The sequence below is a fragment of the Sturnira hondurensis genome, unplaced genomic scaffold, assembly GCF_014824575.4.
Source record: "Sturnira hondurensis isolate 20B ecotype Veracruz unplaced genomic scaffold, ASM1482457v3 Scaffold0004322, whole genome shotgun sequence".
NCBI classification, from domain to species: Eukaryota; Metazoa; Chordata; class Mammalia; order Chiroptera; family Phyllostomidae; genus Sturnira; species Sturnira hondurensis.
In genome coordinates, this window is record NW_028076953.1 from 298,718 (window position 1) to 317,036 (window position 18,319).

At 43.7% G+C, this 18,319-nt stretch overlaps 1 protein-coding gene across 2 annotated transcripts in view; it reads left to right on the forward strand.

Annotated features, from left to right (window-relative positions):
* Window positions 1–11,024: 11,024 nt before the first annotated feature.
* Window positions 11,025–18,319, forward strand: part of LRRC8B (leucine rich repeat containing 8 VRAC subunit B) — an 84,251-nt gene continuing 76,956 nt past the window's right edge. The window contains exon 1 of one of the 2 annotated variants that reach the window (XM_037045456.1): window positions 11,025–11,209. The gene's annotated coding sequence lies outside the window, so the exon portion shown is untranslated. Of the gene's footprint in view, window positions 11,210–14,182; window positions 14,451–18,319 lie in introns of those variants that run through there. The other variant, XM_037045458.1, reaches the window with a different exon arrangement.

The window sequence follows — 18,319 nt, forward strand, 5'->3', positions numbered from 1 at the left end:
TTCAGAGAGATGCAAGTTAAAACCACAATGAGATATTACCACCTCACACCTCCCAGAATGGCTATCATCAATAAATCAACCAAGTGTGGTGAGGATGTGGAGTAAAAGGAACTCTCATGCACTGTGGGTGGGAATACAGATTGGTACAGCCACTGTGGAAAACAGTATGGAGGGCCCTGACTGGTGTGGCTCAGTGAGTTGGGCATCCTTCCACAAAGTGAAAGGTCACCAGTTTGATCCCCAGTCAAGGCACATGCCTAGGTTGTGGGTTTGGTCCCTGGTCAGGATACTTGCGGCACGTATAAAAGGCAACCAATTTCTCTCTCACATCAATATTTCCCTTCCTCTCTTTCTCCCTCCCTTCTTCTTTCTCTAAAATAAATAAAATAAAACAATATTTTTAAAAAGAAAGAAAATGGTATGAAGGTTCCTCAAAAAATTAAAAATAGGAACCCAAACACTTATTCAAAAGAATATACACCACTATATTCACTGTAGTGTTATTTACAATAGCCAAGATGTGGAAGCAACCAAGAGGCATAGGTAGACACACCATGCTTTCTCCCACAACCAAAATAAGGACAACAACAATTTAGAAACAAAATAACAGCCAGAACTGACAGAAAATTGAACTGTATGGAAGTTGGACAACCAAGGAGATAAAATAGACACATTCATCCAGACCAGTAAGGGGGGCGGAGGCAGGCAGCCGGATGAAGAGGGGTCACAGCACAAAAAGCGGTGGCGTGGGCACAAAAGGCACCCTGGGTGTGCAAGATGGCAGCAGGCGGACCCCGGGTATGGGGTGGCAATGGGCAGACCCAGCGAGGCTGTGACTGTGAAGCAGGGCACTGTGCACAAAGATGCTGACTGGGCAGTCCCACATTCACGCGCGGGTAAAACAGGTGAAATTGGGGAGTGAGACAGACTGTGCAACCCAGGGTCTCAGTGCAGAAAATAAACCCTCAAAATACAAACTGAAAACACCTGTGATGGTTGGCGTGCAGGGAGAGACTCCCAGACTCACAGGAGAGTTCATTGGAGAGACCCACAGGGACCCAGGATGTACACAAACCCACCCACCCGGGAACTAGCACCAGAAGGGCTCAGTTTTCTTGGGGGAAGGAGCGGAGGGAACTGAGATTCAACAGAGTGGAGCAAGCGCCACTGTTCCCTCTCGGACCCGCCCCCACATACAGTATCACAACTTAGCCACTGGGTTGCCCCGACCTGGTGAACACCTAAGGCTCTGCCCCTCACTATAGTCACAGGTGGGTGAAGACAAAAAAAATGGCCCAAACAGAAGAACAGATCATAGCTCCACAGCAAATACAACTAAGCGATGAACAGATAGCGAACGTATCAGATGCACAGTTCAAGGCACTGGTGATCAGGATGCTCACAGAATTGGTTCAACTTGGTCACAAATTAGATGAAAAAAATGAAGGCTACATGAAGTGAAATGAAGCAAAATGCACAAGGAATCAATAGTGATAGGAAGGAAACTAGGACTCAAATCAATGGAATGGACTAGAAGGAAGAAAGAAGCAAACAAACAGAAAAGAATGAAGAAACAAGAATTCAGAAAAAATGAGGAGAGGCTTAGGAACCTCCAGGACATCTTTAAACATTCCAACATCCAAATTATAGGGGTACCAGAAAGGGAAGAGGAACAGCAACAAGTGGAAAACTTATATGAACAAATAATAAAGAACTCCCCCAATCTGGCAAAGGAAATAGACTTCCAGGAAGTCCAGGAAGCTCAAAGAGTCCCAAAGCAGGTGGACTCAAGAAGGAACACACCAAGGCACATCATAATTACATCACCCAAGATTCAAATGAAGGAGAGAATTCTAGAAGCAGCAAGAGATAAGGGGACAGTCACCTACAAAGGAGTTCCCATCAGACTGTCAGCTGATTTCTCAAAAGAGACCTTACAGGCAAGAAGGGGCTGGAAAGAAGTATTCCAAGCCATGAAAGGCAAGGACCTACAACCAAGATTGCTCTATCCAGCAAAGCTCTCATTTAGAATGGAAGGGCAGATAAAGTGCTTCTCAGATAAGGTCAAAGTCAAGGAGTTCATCATCACCAAGCCCTTATTCTATGAAATATTAAAGGGACTTATCTAAAGAAAATAAAGATAAAAAACATGTATAGTAAAATGACAGCAAACTTGCAATTACTAACAACCACGCCTAAAACAAAAACAGAAAAAAACTAAGCCAACAACTACAACAGGAACAGAGCCACAGAAACAGAGATCACATGGAGAGTTAGCAATGGGGGAGTGCGAGGAGGAGAAGGGGGGAGAAGGTACAGAGAATAAGTAGCATAGACAGTAGGTAGAAAATCGACAGGGGGAGGGCAAGAACAGTATGGGAAATGTAGAAGCCAAAGAACTTATGAAACATGGACAGGAACTAAAGGAGGAGAATGTGGGTGGGAAAGGGTGTCAGGGTGGAGGGGAATAAAGGGGGGAAATGGGACAACTGTAATAGCATAATCAATAAAATATATTTTAAAAAATAAAAAATAAATTTAAAATAATATTCAATTCTTGTTTTTCCTTATTGGTTCTGGTAGTGACAGGCAGTAGAAATGCTGACTTTTCCAGTTTCAAGGTCACATTAAACTGTGAAATCTAAAGTAAACAGAGCTGGGGTTTTAATTCTGAGTTGACTGGTATATACAACATGGAGAAGGCGTGTGTTTCAAAAATCTCAGAGAATTCATTTTATTTCATTTCTTCATCATTTTGCAAACATTTATTCTGTGCTACTATGTGCAAAAAACACTGTACTGGTTTCTGGTGACGCACTAGTCCATGGGATGGGCGTATCCTTCGCCCTCCTAGGGCCCACACTCTCACAGCCTCCTCCACAGCGTGTTAGGGATCTGCGGTTAACCAAGTGCCAACTTCCCACCTCTTTGCCTCTGAGCAATGGCTGAGCTTCAGGAAGTTTAACAAAGTAACTCCATAAGACTAGGGACTGCTAGTAGATGACATCACTCTTCAGTGCACAGACGATAGATGTAAGTGCATATTGTTTAGAACTGACTGTAATATGTTATTTGAGTGAGTTACTAATGTATTTCATCAGAATGCACACATCTTTTTGTCCTTGAAGACCCTGAATAGCAAAGCATTGTACGTGCTCATTGAATTCTTAAGTAAATTAAATGTACCCAGGAATTTTACTTGACAATTGAGTTCATTCAAAGATGAAGCTAAAGTTGTAAAATTCCCACTCACCTATACGTCTATTTTTCATCCTCCAGGATGCTTCCCCTTACCTTCATTTGTAATCAAGCTGTCTGTAACTCTCCCACCTATACAGAAGTTGTTGTCAGCCACCAAAAGCTATTCGACTCACCGCAACAACAGGCTTTCTGTGAAGCCCTAAGTTCTTTAATTCACCCATCGGGTCTCAAGTTCTCCGAGTAGTCTCTTAGCCACCCGAACCCACTCTCGTGTCTATCAATGTAAGACCCATCTACCTTTGCCCTCAACTTTGTAATGAGATAAAGAACATTTGGTTTATTATTTTATTGCCCTTTTTGTTAATCAGGTTGCATTAAGCTATTGTAAAGCATATTTGAGTCATGGGCTCTGAACAACGTTAATATTCTGTATTAGGGAATTCTACTGGGCCCCCGTATTTGCTCACATATGTGGCTGCATATTTGCCTCTGTTTTTTTTTTTTAAGTTTTAAAGACTTTAAGCTTCTTGAGGGCAAGTGTTTTATCACTTTTATATGCTACACAAAACACAATTTGGTAGAGGTCATGAATTGGAATGTAATTAAGTTTTCAGAGATAAGTTAATAGAATAGCAGGTAATTGGAAGGTGTGTCTGTGTAACAGGGTGCTGAGCTGAAGGTCCCCCAGGGGAGAAAAACCCCATAGTGATAACTTGGGGGGAGGAGGGAATCGGAGCAGGCCATTGAGAGCTATTTTGCATATCTGAAGAACTTGGCCAGTGTTTTAGTAATGTTCAGTAGCTGTGCCTGCTTGGGGCCAGGAAGATGTGCGTGACTCTAAACCCTGATGCGATGTAGCCAGAGGGGTTTCCTGTGCCTGCCAGAATGTCCTGGAGGTGGCTCCTACATCCTAGGGCCACCATTGCTGGCACTAACCATGGCAACCGAGAAAGCAGAAGAAATCAGACTGCTGGCAGTTGTAACCCAGTGTGGGAAGAGTCGGAAATGGGGTTACAGAGGAAGATCCACGCCAGGATTTAAACCCAGGTGTGACAGCTATGCTGGGGCTTAACCGTGTGGTTTGGGAGTGAGGAGAGGGGCTCTCTTGGCCGCACAGCTTAGAAAGAAGCAGAACAGCCGGATGCAGCTGGGGAAGGAGAAGCCTCCTGACCCAGTGGCAGCAGTGCCGGGGGTCTTGGCCACATGATTTGAAAGGATGCAGGAGGACTCCCACTAGCCCACTATGAGGATGCAGTTTGGGATTAAGACGGAGAGCCTAGCTGAGCTATGGACTTCCGTTTTCTTTTCCTGAGACCCCGTACCCCTGACTGGTCTGGTTTGGCCAGGGGAGGCAGGACTGTGTGTGTGTCTGTTTGTGGTTGATTTAAAAGGAGTTTGCAATTTAATGGCAACATTCCACCACCATTCTGAACCTGTATAACTTTGGAATGAATAGCGCCTTTCCTTCTTACCAAACCCCAGCTTTGAGAGCCACCATTTTATGGATGGTGGGCAGAAGTAGAGTAACAGACCCACAGAGGGGTTTCTGCAACATCTGCATTTGGGTTTGTGGGAATCAGGAGAAAAAGCCAAAGAGGATGGCGTTGTGGTGACAGGCTGACATTTGGTTGGTTAGTCCTCACTGACTTATCAAGTCCAGCCTAACACTCTCCGGAGGAATGCTGACAGCCGGGGCCGCGGAAGGGCAAAGGCCACATTCACCACACGGACCAGTGTGGTTCCCCAATCCAGTACAGTGTTTTGCACACAGAATGCGTAGAATAAATATTTTTTTGTATGATAAATGGGTGAGTGAAATAAAATAAAGCCTGAGACTTCTGAAACAGAAACTGTTACCGAACAAAGGGTCCGAGGGGGGGGCAATACTTGGCCCACCGAGGGATGCCAAAAACTGCTGCAGAAAACAGGGACCCCTCCCAAGGACGATACTCTAATATCTATAGGGTTCTTCTGTCCGCCGCCAATTGGAAACACATCTCTCAATGCCAGAGATTTGTGAAAAGGAAACAAAATGTTTATTTAATGCTATTTAGGCCTAATGCCTTCCTTAAAATATTAAAGTCTTTAAGGATATACACCTACACACACACACACAGCGCTCCCTTCTCCCACTGTCCCAACTCCGGGTACCGTAAATCAGGAAAAGAGCACACGTCCGTTTTTAGGTCGCTGGCACGTGAGCTGTGTCGTCTGTCTAAGCAGGATCTCCAATTAATCCAAAGTCATGCGGCACCTTCCACTGGCAAGAGTTCTTTGTACCAAGTTCTAGTCAAAGTCTCTCCTGCTTTCCAGGCTACTCAGCCAAAGGGAGCACGCCAAAGCCGTGTGGGCCTCTTCTACCAAAGCCGCGTCTTTCTTCTTCACCTGGCCGCAGGGATCTCCATTCTGGCAAAGTTGCGTGGTTTTCTCTTCCACCTGGCCAAGAGGGGGTCTGCACTCTGCTGAAACTGCATGGCTCTCCCTCCTAATGGCTACAGGGGTCTACATCTTTCTAAATAGCGTGGCTCTCCCCCTCATCTGGCCAAGAGGGGGTCCTCACTCTGCTAAAGCCACGTGCCTCTCTCGCAGGCACTCTCTCAGAGAAGCAGCTCCCAATTTTAGCCTGGGTAGCCCCCACTCTGCTAAAGCCACATGGCTCTCTCGCAGGAACTCTCTCCGAGAAGCAGCCCCCGTTTTCTAGCCTGGGTTTTTTTTCCACTCACTTCTCCTTGGCCCAAAACTTGGCCACAGCTATTTAACATATCTATGAAACCAGTTAAAGGTTATAGATATGTTAAATGACCACTCCAGAGGTTAGCTGCAAAACTGTTGCTATGCAAAACAGCTCTCAATGGCCCTGCTCCATTCTTCCCTTCCCCTAACTGACACCTTGGGGGGGGGGGGTGAGGACATCCTAATATTTCCTCCAATATTTCTGTACACTTTGAGTTCTGGACACCATTCCAAATCTTTTCTGGGCCCCCCCTTGGCTGCACCCTGTATCAAAACTACACCTGTCTTCCTCTCTATACAGTCCAGGATAGATAGGTCAAACACACTGGAAAATCAAAGCTCCCACCTGTACTGCTAGAACTCAAGACTCCAAGTCCAATGCTCGTCCTGGCACATATCCATTTCCTCTCCAACTCTACAACATTCTGGATCTTGTTCTTTTAAAACAGTTTGATTTTTTTAATTCTTAATAAGCCACGGGTGTATTAGCTCCTGGTCTTAGCAAATCATGTTTGAGGAGTGTTAAAGTTTAGCATTTGGTGTGTAATTATAACTAACAGTTTTATAATAGGCCAAGAAACACACAGAGACACACATGCACACACAAGAGTTGCTGAGGGGAAATCAAGGTCTGGCTGTTGCTGGACCTGCATTACTCAGAACCAAAGAAACGAAAGGGTTAAGTGTGAGGAGCGTGAGAAACCAGCACCGGGGAAACCTCTTGCCCAGATTGCAATATGGTTCAGAGAACACAGATTGTATCCTCACAGGGACCCCAGCAAGCACCACCTTAGTCACTAGCAGAACTCATCAGACCACTTTGCCGAAGCTGAGGAACATCACCTCTGCTTTAATTCTAGGCGTTCAGTCTGGCTTCACATGTGGATATTTTTTTAAAGTCACCTCCTTTTCATGGACGAGAGTTAATAACCAGCTGGCTACCGTGTGGTGGATTCCAATATGTGACCCAGATGACAGTATATATTCTCTTAATGTGAGGCATGGGGAACTTTCAAAGAAATATTTGGACAACTTCCCAGATCAACTAGGGAGGTCAGGCACCCTGCCGCAGGAATTGGTGTTTCTCCTTCGGAGAAGAGGCTGAAGGTCATCTGCCTAGCACCTGTCCTATGGGGAGGGGGCAGTGTATAGTCAAAGCAGAGGGGCCATCAACAGGGTGGGTGATGAGAACACAGGGCAACTAGTCATGAAAGTTTCAGACTGCGACCATGATAACAGATCAACACACACAGAAATGCACAGCTGGTCTGCTTACACAATTACAGTCTGGCTTCCCAGGCCAAGCTACGTTATTCCAAACACACGTGCAATATCCTGCTCATCCTGTTCTTCACCGCTGTGCTCAGGGATTCTTCTCAGAGCTTTCCCCCAGGCTCTAGGAAAGCTCATGTTAAACGTCTGCAACCCAGAAAATGAAAAGGGTAGAAAAGCATGGTCAAGGGACCAAAAATAAATAAAATTCCTTATCAGTGATGATATGCTCAATCTTACACAGCTGAATCAGGGGGCCGCTGGCAAACTTTCTGAGAATGCAAAACCATAAATGACTTATTTTGTTATTTTTTCTGAACTGACATCGCTATAGAACTAACAAACTTAAACCAGGATGCTGAGACAGTATTTAAAAGTAATATTTTAAGTTAGAAACTTAAAGCTAGCCAAACGTCCTCAGACCCGTGTTCAGTATGATTCTTCTCCAGTTCCACATGGCCCACTGACCTCAGGTCCCCTTTAAGGTGTTGCATGCTTTCTGAATATACCTTCTGACGAGAGCATACTACATCTTTAAGTAAAGGAATTATTGTATTTATTTTGGCATATTCCCTCCCCTCTGTCAGATCCCCAGTGCTTTCTCCTATACACTGTAGGCTTTAAATGTTTGATTAATTTAAAGAAGCAGAGCATTTTTCTTTACATAATTTTTAAAATAATAAATTGGAAAAGAACTGTTAATATTAGATAATATCTTCTCTTCCATTAATCATAAACATTTTCTTAAGACTCAGAGAAAACTAAACTCTTACTGAGGCAGGCACATGAAGCGTAGCTCAATCATGTCACTCAGAGGTTCCTGCCCCTCACTGAGGGAATCACCTTAGAAGGGATGTACCAAACCTGAGTGTTAGTTGATTGCTTCATGTGAATTAAGTCATGAAGTAATTCCAAAGTCATGGAATTAAGTCACCAGATGACCAAATTGCGCTGGTCCTTTTCATTTCTGTTATTCTTGACTTTGCTTGTGTCACTGGGTGAAGAAACGGGCCACATGTGCTGTTCAGTCATCCCTTTGTCACAGGAACGTGAAGACCCCCCACCCCAGTAGCTCTTTTTCTACTCAATGGGATGTGTAGAAAGTAAAATCATTTTACTGCTTCTTCTAGTGATTCTCAGTTTACCGCAAAAGAGATTGAGTCCTGAGAATGGGTCAATAATTTTTAGACAACACTGGGGGACAGATAAAGCAAAGGTACAGAATTAAGTTTTCCCAAATATTGCTTCTCTTTCAACACTTAGTTATAATTCCCCTTTCTTCATAAGGCTTTTTCCAACTACCACCACCTGTATTGTTCATTATCTTCATTTCAGACTAAGCAGCACTTCATTTCTGTACGTTCGTCTAAGTTGTGAGCGGCTGAGCTTGAGGACCAGGACCAAGTTTGATGCTTCTTTGATATCACTCCTGATGTCAAGCAGATGGACACATAATATTTGCTAAATATCTATGATGGAAATTTGAATCACCGTTACAGACTTCAATGAATTTGTGTGTGGAAATAGTGATGGAGTCTTTTAGAATTTTTACCAAAATAAATTTATCAGAGAATTCCTTAGAGAATTTCGGATACTCCTATATGGACTGTATATTTTCCAAGATTCCGCAGGTACCATTTTCAAAGAGATTGACTAAGCACAGGCGTGAAAAGCCAAAAACTTTATATTTCTCACTCTAAGGCCTATCCCGAGATGCAAATAATTTGTAGTTACTAAAATACTCTTCTCTCTTCTTTATGGCCTCAGAACAGCATCTGAGGTTATTTATCTTCCTCTTCACTGTAATGCAAGGAGGAGCTGGTATGAAGCCTTGCAGAAGAAGAAAGAAGAGAAACATCTATTTGATGTTACAGTTTCAGAGAAGTATTCCCAGAAGCAATATCACAAATTTAGAAACCCACTTTCTCCAGTGTCATTAATATGTTGTTACCATGAAGTGTGATTTTTAAATGAAAATTATAATAAAATAAATGCACTTCTAAACAACATACCTAATACAGTTTCAATGAATTTTATCACTTTAACTTCCTGCTAATGGTGACTTAGGTTACCAAGCACGGAAGTCACTTTTTCATTCATACCGTCTTTGGTATTGGAATCTTAATTGATCTTAGTTTGTTAAGTTCTCACTTTAGACGAAGAGACTGGCACCCAAGGAGGTTAAATAACTACCCCAAATCACACTGCTGTAACAGAAGAATAATTGTTTACTTATGGATTTGGAAGGAAAGAGAACATTGTTTTCCAAATAGCCAAAGATATGTATATAGAAAATTAGACATTCTCAATTTTTAATGTTAAGACTTTACAATTAGTGTCTCTTCTAGCACTTACTTTTTTCCTTGTTTCATATTTGTGTGTTTTTTAATCTTCCTCTCCAAGGATCAAACCCAAATCTAAATCAGCTTAACAGATCTATACATACACAGGGTCTATGACACATAAGCTGAATAAACTATGTCAGTGACCAAATGAAGGTTCTTTCAGCCTTTCCTCTAAGACCCATTAAGAAGACAGCTGCCAGCCCAGAATGGCAGGGGCAAGAAAATAATGAGCAGTGTCATGAAGAGAGCCTTCTTAATCCCTTTCTCAGTAATTCAGATTATATTCTAATCTGAACATAGTCTTTGTGGGACACAATTTAGTCTCACATAACTCAGTTGCGCCATTTTCTCTACTCCCATCTACACAAACTGATCAAATATGCCCCAAATGCTGAGCGTTTGGTAGTCTTCATTTACTTTTGGGAGGTCCCAGTACAAACATTTTTTAAAAAATGGGAATGTGGTCACCATAGCAGCTCAGAGATACAAATGTTGTCTAATTGAATCATTGTTGAAGATGATAGTTCGTACAAAAACACTGAATTAAACCTGAGATAGGAATGAATAGGGAAGAATGTGTATGATAAAAATACATATTAAGTTTCCCAAATTCCTGTCTTTGTATGATTAAACGCAGGGCCACTTAACTGCAGAAGGAAACCGTTGGACAGTAGATGGGGGGTAGCCCTGCAGTATGTTGATAGTTAAATGCTGGTTATGAGTTTAGGATGGCCCCTCTACCATTTTGTTCTCTCCCATCCCGAAGATAAGAACATTTGAGAGATGGGTGGTACTGGAGGCCCCAAATTTTAACTTAAGTCGCTACAACTGTAAACTCTTCCCCAACAAGCTCAGCCCTGCAGTCTTTCCAAGCACCGAGCGTAGAGAAAGGTAAAGAAACTGCGTCTAAGACCTTAGGTTCCCGCGTGCTCCACCGGAGCCTTCCCTCAGGGCCCAACGCTCGTTATGTAAATCGCAAGTTACCGGGGGCGGGAGGGGGGGGCGACGGAAATCCTGTACTTCCAAAGTCCCCTGCACGCCCGCCTCTCCCTCCAGTCTCGGGAAAAGTCCCCGCTCGTTGTAGCACCCCCACCCCCCGCACCTCCCCGGGGAGATGTGTAGCTGCGCGCCGCCGCTGGCGGACGAGAGGCGGTAGAAAGCGGGCCGGGACGGCCACATGGCGCGCTCCCCGGTTATGGCAGCTGCGCTTTGTTTCCATCAGCGAGGGATGAGTCACTGACCCCCCGCACTCCCAAAGCTGGGCAAACACTCGAGCTAAGGCGGCTGTAAATTTAAGAGCAGTAGCAGCTACCGAAGCAGCCGCAACCTCTCCCTCCTCTTCTTCCTCGGCCACTGCCACTGCCACCGCCACCCCGCGGCGACTGCCCCCGCCCCCTGCCTCCGCCCTGTTCCCTCCTCCTCCACCCGCGAACTTAGTCAGCGGTTCGCGCCGCGGCGCCGCGATTGGCCGGCGGAAGGCGCCGCGTCACAATGGAGCCGGTCGGAGGCGGCGAGCCTGCCAGCGCTGGGGCTTCCCGCTGAGCCCGCAGCCGCCGGCAGCCGACAAAGTGCGGGCGCCCGGGCGCCGCCTGCGCGCCGGGAGCGGCGCAGGGTGGACGCCGCTGGGAGCGCGGGCGCCCGGGGCTGGATTCGCGCAGGTAGGTCGGCGTGGGACGTCCCTGGCTCTCGGTGGAGAGGTTGAGCCGACCCAGGTGGCGGAGGTGGAGGACGCCGTAAGGGGACGCAGCAGGTGGGGTTGGCCGAACAGGTGCGGTTACCTGTCCGAGCCTCATTTGCGAGCCCCGCTTGCGGGCAGCGGGCTCGGCCAGAGAGATGAGTCACGGCCTCTCTGCTCCCTCATCCCCCGCCGCAACGAGGCGGTCCCCTCTTTACCCAGCGGTCTGGGCGCTGCACCTGAGTGTGAGTCCTGCGGCGGTGCGGGAGCAGGGTTCTGGTTTTCCAAGCTAAAGTCTACCCTCTAGGTAATTAGACCTCTCCGGCGGGTGTACGCGTTTGCTCGCTCTCTTTTGCCCTCTGCCATTGCGCTGTTGACAAACATTTTATGCTCATTGGATACTCATTGTTCGCCAACAATTTGAAGGTGGTGGCACTCGATTGTTAGAGAAGGGGGCAACCAAATACCCTGGTAGAGAGGAAAGCTGAGTTTCCTCCTGGGGTGCAGCTGAGCAGGTGGTGAGAGGTCAGAAGGGAGAAGGTGCAGCGTTGGGTCATTACTGTGTCCTCAACTGACTCCCCAAAGTCCATAGATTGTCCTTAGATGACATTTGTGATCAGAAACACGCCTTCTTAGCACCCCCTTCCACCCACCCCATGAAAAGAGCAAACCTACATTTAAAAACAACCTATGAGTGAACTTCCTTGAATAAGTTTGCCTTGCCTAAAAACTTTTTTTAACTCTGTAAAAAGATAACTATGAAAATTTTAAGTTGTAAATAGGCAGCCAACTTAAAATAGGAAATTTGTTCACCTCTTTCTAAGAAGAAATTAAATGGCATGTGCCTTTGTCAGACCGTCTTGTCTCCTAACCCCAAATGTGGGGTTGAAGCATTTAAGAGGCCAAACTGCAGTACAGTATAATTGTGTCACAATTCCAGTACCCCGAGAATCTCTGAGAACTCCAAATGCTCTTTGAGTTGAGGGTGCCAAGGGGACTTTCCTTTGCCCGTGGCATACCTATTCGAGGCTTCATTCTTGAAGAGAATGTGAAATGACAGCTAATTTCTTCCATAACTGGGCAAGTGTGATTTAAGGATAGAAGCCTTTATAGGTCTGATATTCTCTTAGTTCAGGTAATGAAGAGGGCAGAGTTGTCACTGAGTCTACAGTTGAATCATGGCACTTTTCTCATACCTACTATCCCCACAAAATGTTTTATTATAGAAATTACATAAGTGTTAGAATTGAAATTATTATTCTTTGAAATAGTAAATAAGTTTCTTTGAAACTTCTTGGTTTTCTTCAGTTGGAAAGGTGTTCTAATATGTCCAACCTCACATGAGTATATTTTCATCTGGAGTGATTTCATTTGTCTACTTGTTAAGATTTGCTTTTTGAAGACCACTGCTGTTTCTTTCTTCAGAATCCTCATAATGAAAGCAACAATAATTAAAATGAAAAAAGTCCTAGTCAGTATAACTTGAAAAGGATACCAGGTCATCCAAGTTTTTTTTATTTAATAGGTTTTATTTTTTAGAGCAGTTTTAGATTCACAGAAAAATTGAGAGTAAAGTGCGGAGACTTTCCATATACCCCCTGCCCCAACTCGTGCCGCACCTACCCCATTATCAACATGCCCCGCTAGAGTGGTCCTTTTGTTACAGTAGATGAATCTGTTTTGACACGTCATCACCCACAGTCCACAGTATATATGTCAGGGTCCACTCTTGGTGGTGTCCATTCTACAGGTTTTGACAAATGTATACTAACATGTATCCACTATTGCAGTATCATCAGATTATGATGCAATATCATAGTATCACGGCCTTAAAAAAATCCTGTTCTCTACCTACTCATCCCTCTCTCTCCCCATCCCCTGGCAACCACTGATGTTTTGACCATATCCATAGTTTTGTCTTTTCCAAAATGTCACATACCTAAAATCATTAGGGTCTGTAGCCTTCTCGCACTTAGTAATGTGCATTTAAGTTTCCTCCATGCCTTTTCATGGCTTGATAGCTCATTTCTTTTGAGTCCTGAATAATATTCCACTATCCCTCCAAGTTCTCTTAGACTGTGTGGCTGTTTTCCTGCAGTAGCCTGAAATTCGTGATTTTTTGAAGTTGAAGAGGGCAAATATTATAACATTTAAAAAATTCTTGCTTTAACCAAAGTTTTTATTTGTAAATGAGTTTTATTTTTTAATTTTCAAATTCTTTTTGATGACATATGAGTATTTTTATGTTCCTTTTTGATTTTTTGCTGCCTGTGTTAAAATATCCTATTTAATCTAATCCCTGATTTTTATTTACTGTCTCTCAAGATGAAGTTCTGAAGTTTATTTTTGTTCTCCTTTCCAGCATCCTTCTACACTGATACTTTCAGCAACAACTGTATGCTGAATTTGTCATGTTACTCCAGACTTGGTGGAATGATGTACGTTGCTTTTCATATGGGAAGCATATCTCTCCCTGTTGTCCTGACTCCAGAGTACAGAATCTTGGAGCAATTCAGACTCAGAAAGGAACTTTGGAGGCCCAGTTATAACACAGAATTTTTTTAACCAGTTAAAAATGCACTTATTTATGCCATATCTGTTTTCATATTGAACTAACATTTTTACTTTTGCCTTTTCTTTTTTCTTTCCTTTTCTGGGTCTTTAAGATGTTAAATAAAATTAGTGCTAACTCCAGTCACTGAATTTCTCTTCTAATTTCCTGTTATTGCTGTTCATTTAGAAATTCAACAAAGAATAATAATAAACTTCCTGGCTTTCATTTAGGATTCTTCTCTATTCCAACATAATTTAAATTGACTTCAGTGCTGTCATGAACTGGGTAGAGGAAATGAATAAAAAGCTGTCAGAGCTTCAGCCTTGGTCTTTCCTTTTGCCTTTTGACCTTTATGCTGCTTTGATATGGGTCTCATGATTCTGCCTGTCCTTTTCCAGACTGTATCTTTGAACTTCATCTCCTACTTCTTCAGTTTCAGTGTTTCTTGTAACCCTACTTGTCTGTCTCATCCTGTGTTCATTTCCAGGGCTCTATTCTACGGTGCCTCCTCCTCAGTCAGCAGCAGCTTTCATAGACGCTATGTTACACAGCTTCTATTTCTCTTCTGGTTCCGGCACCATGCAGGTGTCTGTGATTTTCCTCTGCCCACCTCTGATGGAGGCTAAATTCTTCACTGTCAAGTAGGGTAGTCCTTCTGATTGTTTCTCAGGTATGCCAGTTTGAAAGTGTATTCAAACCTTCCTTCCTCTGTGAAACTCCTTTGCAGTATTTTCACACTACCCTGCCCCCAATGTATTGCAAATTATAAGCTGGAGTTCTTTGGGCTTCTACCTAAGAGCATGGACTTTGCACACTGATATGTCTGGGTTCAGATGAGTTGCCGGATTAGTTAAGATTAGCTGCCAGTTACAGAGACCACAAAGAACAGTGACTTAACCAAAGTGATATTTGTTTCTCTTTCACATATTTGAAAAAAAAAAGGTTATAGAGAGATAATCCAGGGCTGGTCTGATGACTTTACAGTCTTCTGAGACCTAGGCTGGGTTCACCTCTTACACCTATCATACAGTAAGTGAGGCCCTCATCCTCATGGTCCTAGGTGGAGCTGCAGCCATCACATCCAGGTTCCAAGTAGTAGAAAGGAGGAAAGAAGTAAGGGAAATAGACAGGAAAGGCAAAAGCCTTTTTAAGGAAATTTCCTGATGCTCTCCAACACTTCCTGTTACATCTCATTGGCCAGAACTTAGTCATGTGACCTCACCTCGCTGAACTAGAGGTGGTAATGTGGCCCTCACTCCAGAAGCCTTATGCCCAGCTAAAATGTAGGGGGTTTGTATCCTCAGGAAGGAAGGGGAGAATGAGCGTTGGGTAGCCAAACACCACGGTTACTCTACAGCTCTTTTTCTTGACTAATACTTTCCTACTCACAGTATTCTTAGAATTAAAAGAAATATTATACATGAAAGCATCTTATACAATATCTGGCATAACACAAAGTTTCTACATATGTTAATTCATATTCCTCCTTATTCCTCTTTCATGAATTGACTAATTTCTCTGCTGCAACACCATTGGCATCCAAACCCTATGTTAAATACTTGGGCATTGGCCCAATTGGTGGTATCAGATTGTATGCTTTCGTGGGAGGGAGCAACACGTTATTACTCAATGTAGGCATTTATGTCTTAGTTTAAAACATGGCTTAGATTCCAACAAACAAACATAAAGTATATATATCTATATATCTATATCTATATCTATATCTTGGAATCGAATAGACCCAGATAGAAATTCTGGCTTTGCCACTTAGTGTGAAACCTTAGACTCTTGCACCCTCAGTTTTCCCCATCTGTGAACTGAGAGTAATGACCAGATATGAAAATTAAATTTAAAAATATGTATAAAGTGCTTAATACTGTGCCTGATAAAGTAAGTGGTAGCTTTTCTTCTTTATTTGGTCTAATCTGTGTGAGGCTTTTTGAAAATGAACTCTTATTTCATTAAAAAATGTTTTAATAGTGATCATTTCCATACATATGCAGATGAGTTATTAAATTTGTTAGTCAATCTTTTTTGAGAATTTTCTCCATAATCAGTTTAAACCCAAATAACAGCAAAATCTTTCTTGTATTTTTGTAATCAAAAAGAGAATAGCTCGGCCTTATGCTTCTTCAGCCTTGATTTGAATGATTTAGGGCTATTGCACTCTCTGAAGCCAAAACATTTTCATAATTGAATATATTTCATAGTATTCTTTTCATCAGCTATTTGTTAAACACCTAACATATGCCAGACACTGAGGTTCTGGGAATACAGTGGGTAACAAAATTGCATTCTCTGCCATCAGGAAGGTTGCAGATAACTGGTGGGATTCAGCAAATAAATAAAAAATGCCATTGTGACAGTTGTTAGGAAGGAGACATCCGGGTGTGATGAAAGCATGTGCAAATAAGTGTCTTATGCTTGGAGGTTGAATGGAGTCTTTAGGAACAAAATATTGGCCAGTGAGCCGAGAAGTAAAGAGAGGGTGCCAGAGTGTAGTTTAAAATGAGCTCAGACAGGACCTGTGCCTGCTCTGAGGCAGGGACCAGAATGTGCCATAGGTTTCCAACAGCCTTCTAGAGAAGGCATTTCATAATGTGTGGAGCTGTCTTTAAAGTAAGTGTATGTAATATATATCTTAATGTGATATCTGAAAGGGGCTACATAATTCAGGAATTATTTATTTATTTATTTTTAAATATATTTTATTGATTATACCATTACAGTTGTTCTATTCCCCCCCTTCATTCCCCTCCACCCGCACACTCCCTCCCCCACCATTCTCCCCCCCCCTCTTAGTTTATAACCACATGTCTCAAGTTCTTTGGATTCTATATTTCCCCCGCTATTCTCGCCCTCCCCCCTATCTATTTTCTACCTACCATCTATGCTATTTTCTGCGCCTTCTCCCCCCTTCTCCCCCTCCCACCCCCCTGTTTCTAACCCTCCATGTGTTCTTCATTTCTATGGTTCCACTCCTGATCTAGCTGTCCTCTTAGTTTGCTTTTGTTTTAGGTGTGGTTGTTAATAACTGTGAGTTTGCTGTCCTTTCACTGTTCATATTTTTATCTTCTTTTTCTTAGATAACTCCCTTTAGTATTTCATATAATAAGGGCTTGGTGATGATGAACTCCTTGAGCTTGACCTTATCTGAGAAGCACTTTATCTGCCCTTCCATTCTAAATGAAAGCTTTGCTGCATAGAGCAATCTTGGCTGTAGGTCTTTGGATTTCATGTCTTGGAATACTTCTTTCCAGCCCCTTCTTGCCTGTAAGGTCTCTTTTGAGAAATCAGCTGACAGTCTGATGGGTACTCCTTTGTAGGTGGCTGTCCCCTTATCCCTTGATGCTTCTAGGATTCTCTCTTTCATTTTCATCTTGGCTAATGTAATTATGATGTGCCTTGGTGTGTCCCTTCTTGGGTCCAACTTCTTTGGGACTCTCTGAGCTTCCTGGATTTCCTGGAAGTCTATTTCCTTTGCCAGACTGGGGAAGTTCACCTTTATTATTTGTTCAAATACGTTTTCCACTTGTGGCTGTTTCTTTCCCCATTCTGGTACCCCTATAATCCGGATGTTGGAACGTTTAAAGATGTCCTGGAGGTTTCTAAGCCTCTCCTCATTTTTTTGAATTCTCATTTCTTCATTCCTTTCTGGTCGGATGTTTTGTTCTTCCTTCTGGTCCATTCCATTGATTTGAGTCCCAGTTTCCTTTCCATCACTATTGGTTTCCTGTGCATCTCCCTTCATTTCAATTAGTTTAGCCTTCATATGTTCCTCTAATTTGTGACTATGTTCCTCTAATTTGTGTCTATAATCTACCAGTTCTGTGAGCATCCTGATAAATAGTGTCCTGAATTGTGCTTCTGAGAGGCTGGCAATTTCTCGGTCGCTTAGAGTTATTGGCTCTGGGACTTTGAGTTCTTCTTGCACCATCTTTTGGACTGTTCGTGCCTGTTCTGTAGCAGGATCAGAGCCCTAAAGTGTTCACTAGAACAGGGCAACTAAGTTGCTGGGTTGTGACGTTGTATGTGGGAGCGGGGTCAAAGAGGGCCAATGGCTTCCCCTCTGCTGCCTGCCACTGTGGCCCCGGCGCCGCAGCCACCGCCATCACCAGGCCCACGCGTTTCATCCCACTGCACGCGAGTGTGCCACCGCCGTCAGCCCTCCACCACTGGGTTCGCCCCCTGGGGCCTGTGTGGTCCGTCTCACTGTGCGCGAATGTGCGACCGCGGTCAGTCTGCCCCACACCCTGACTGGGTCCAGGCTGCCTGCGCACCTAGGTCGGGGGATCTGTCCTGCCCGACCCAGCTCCGCTGCTGGCTCTGCCTCTCTTACCGTCCCCGTTGAACGGTTCATAGTTGTCGGACTTCCGTATAATTCCGTTTTCTGGTCTTTGGGTGTGTCCTAGTTCTCCAAACCTTTGTTGTGTTCAAACTTGGTTGTGGGAGAAGGCACAGTGTTTCCACCTATGCCTCCATCTTGGCAGAAGTCCAATTCAGGAATAATTTAATGTATTCATGCTATATTGGCAAACT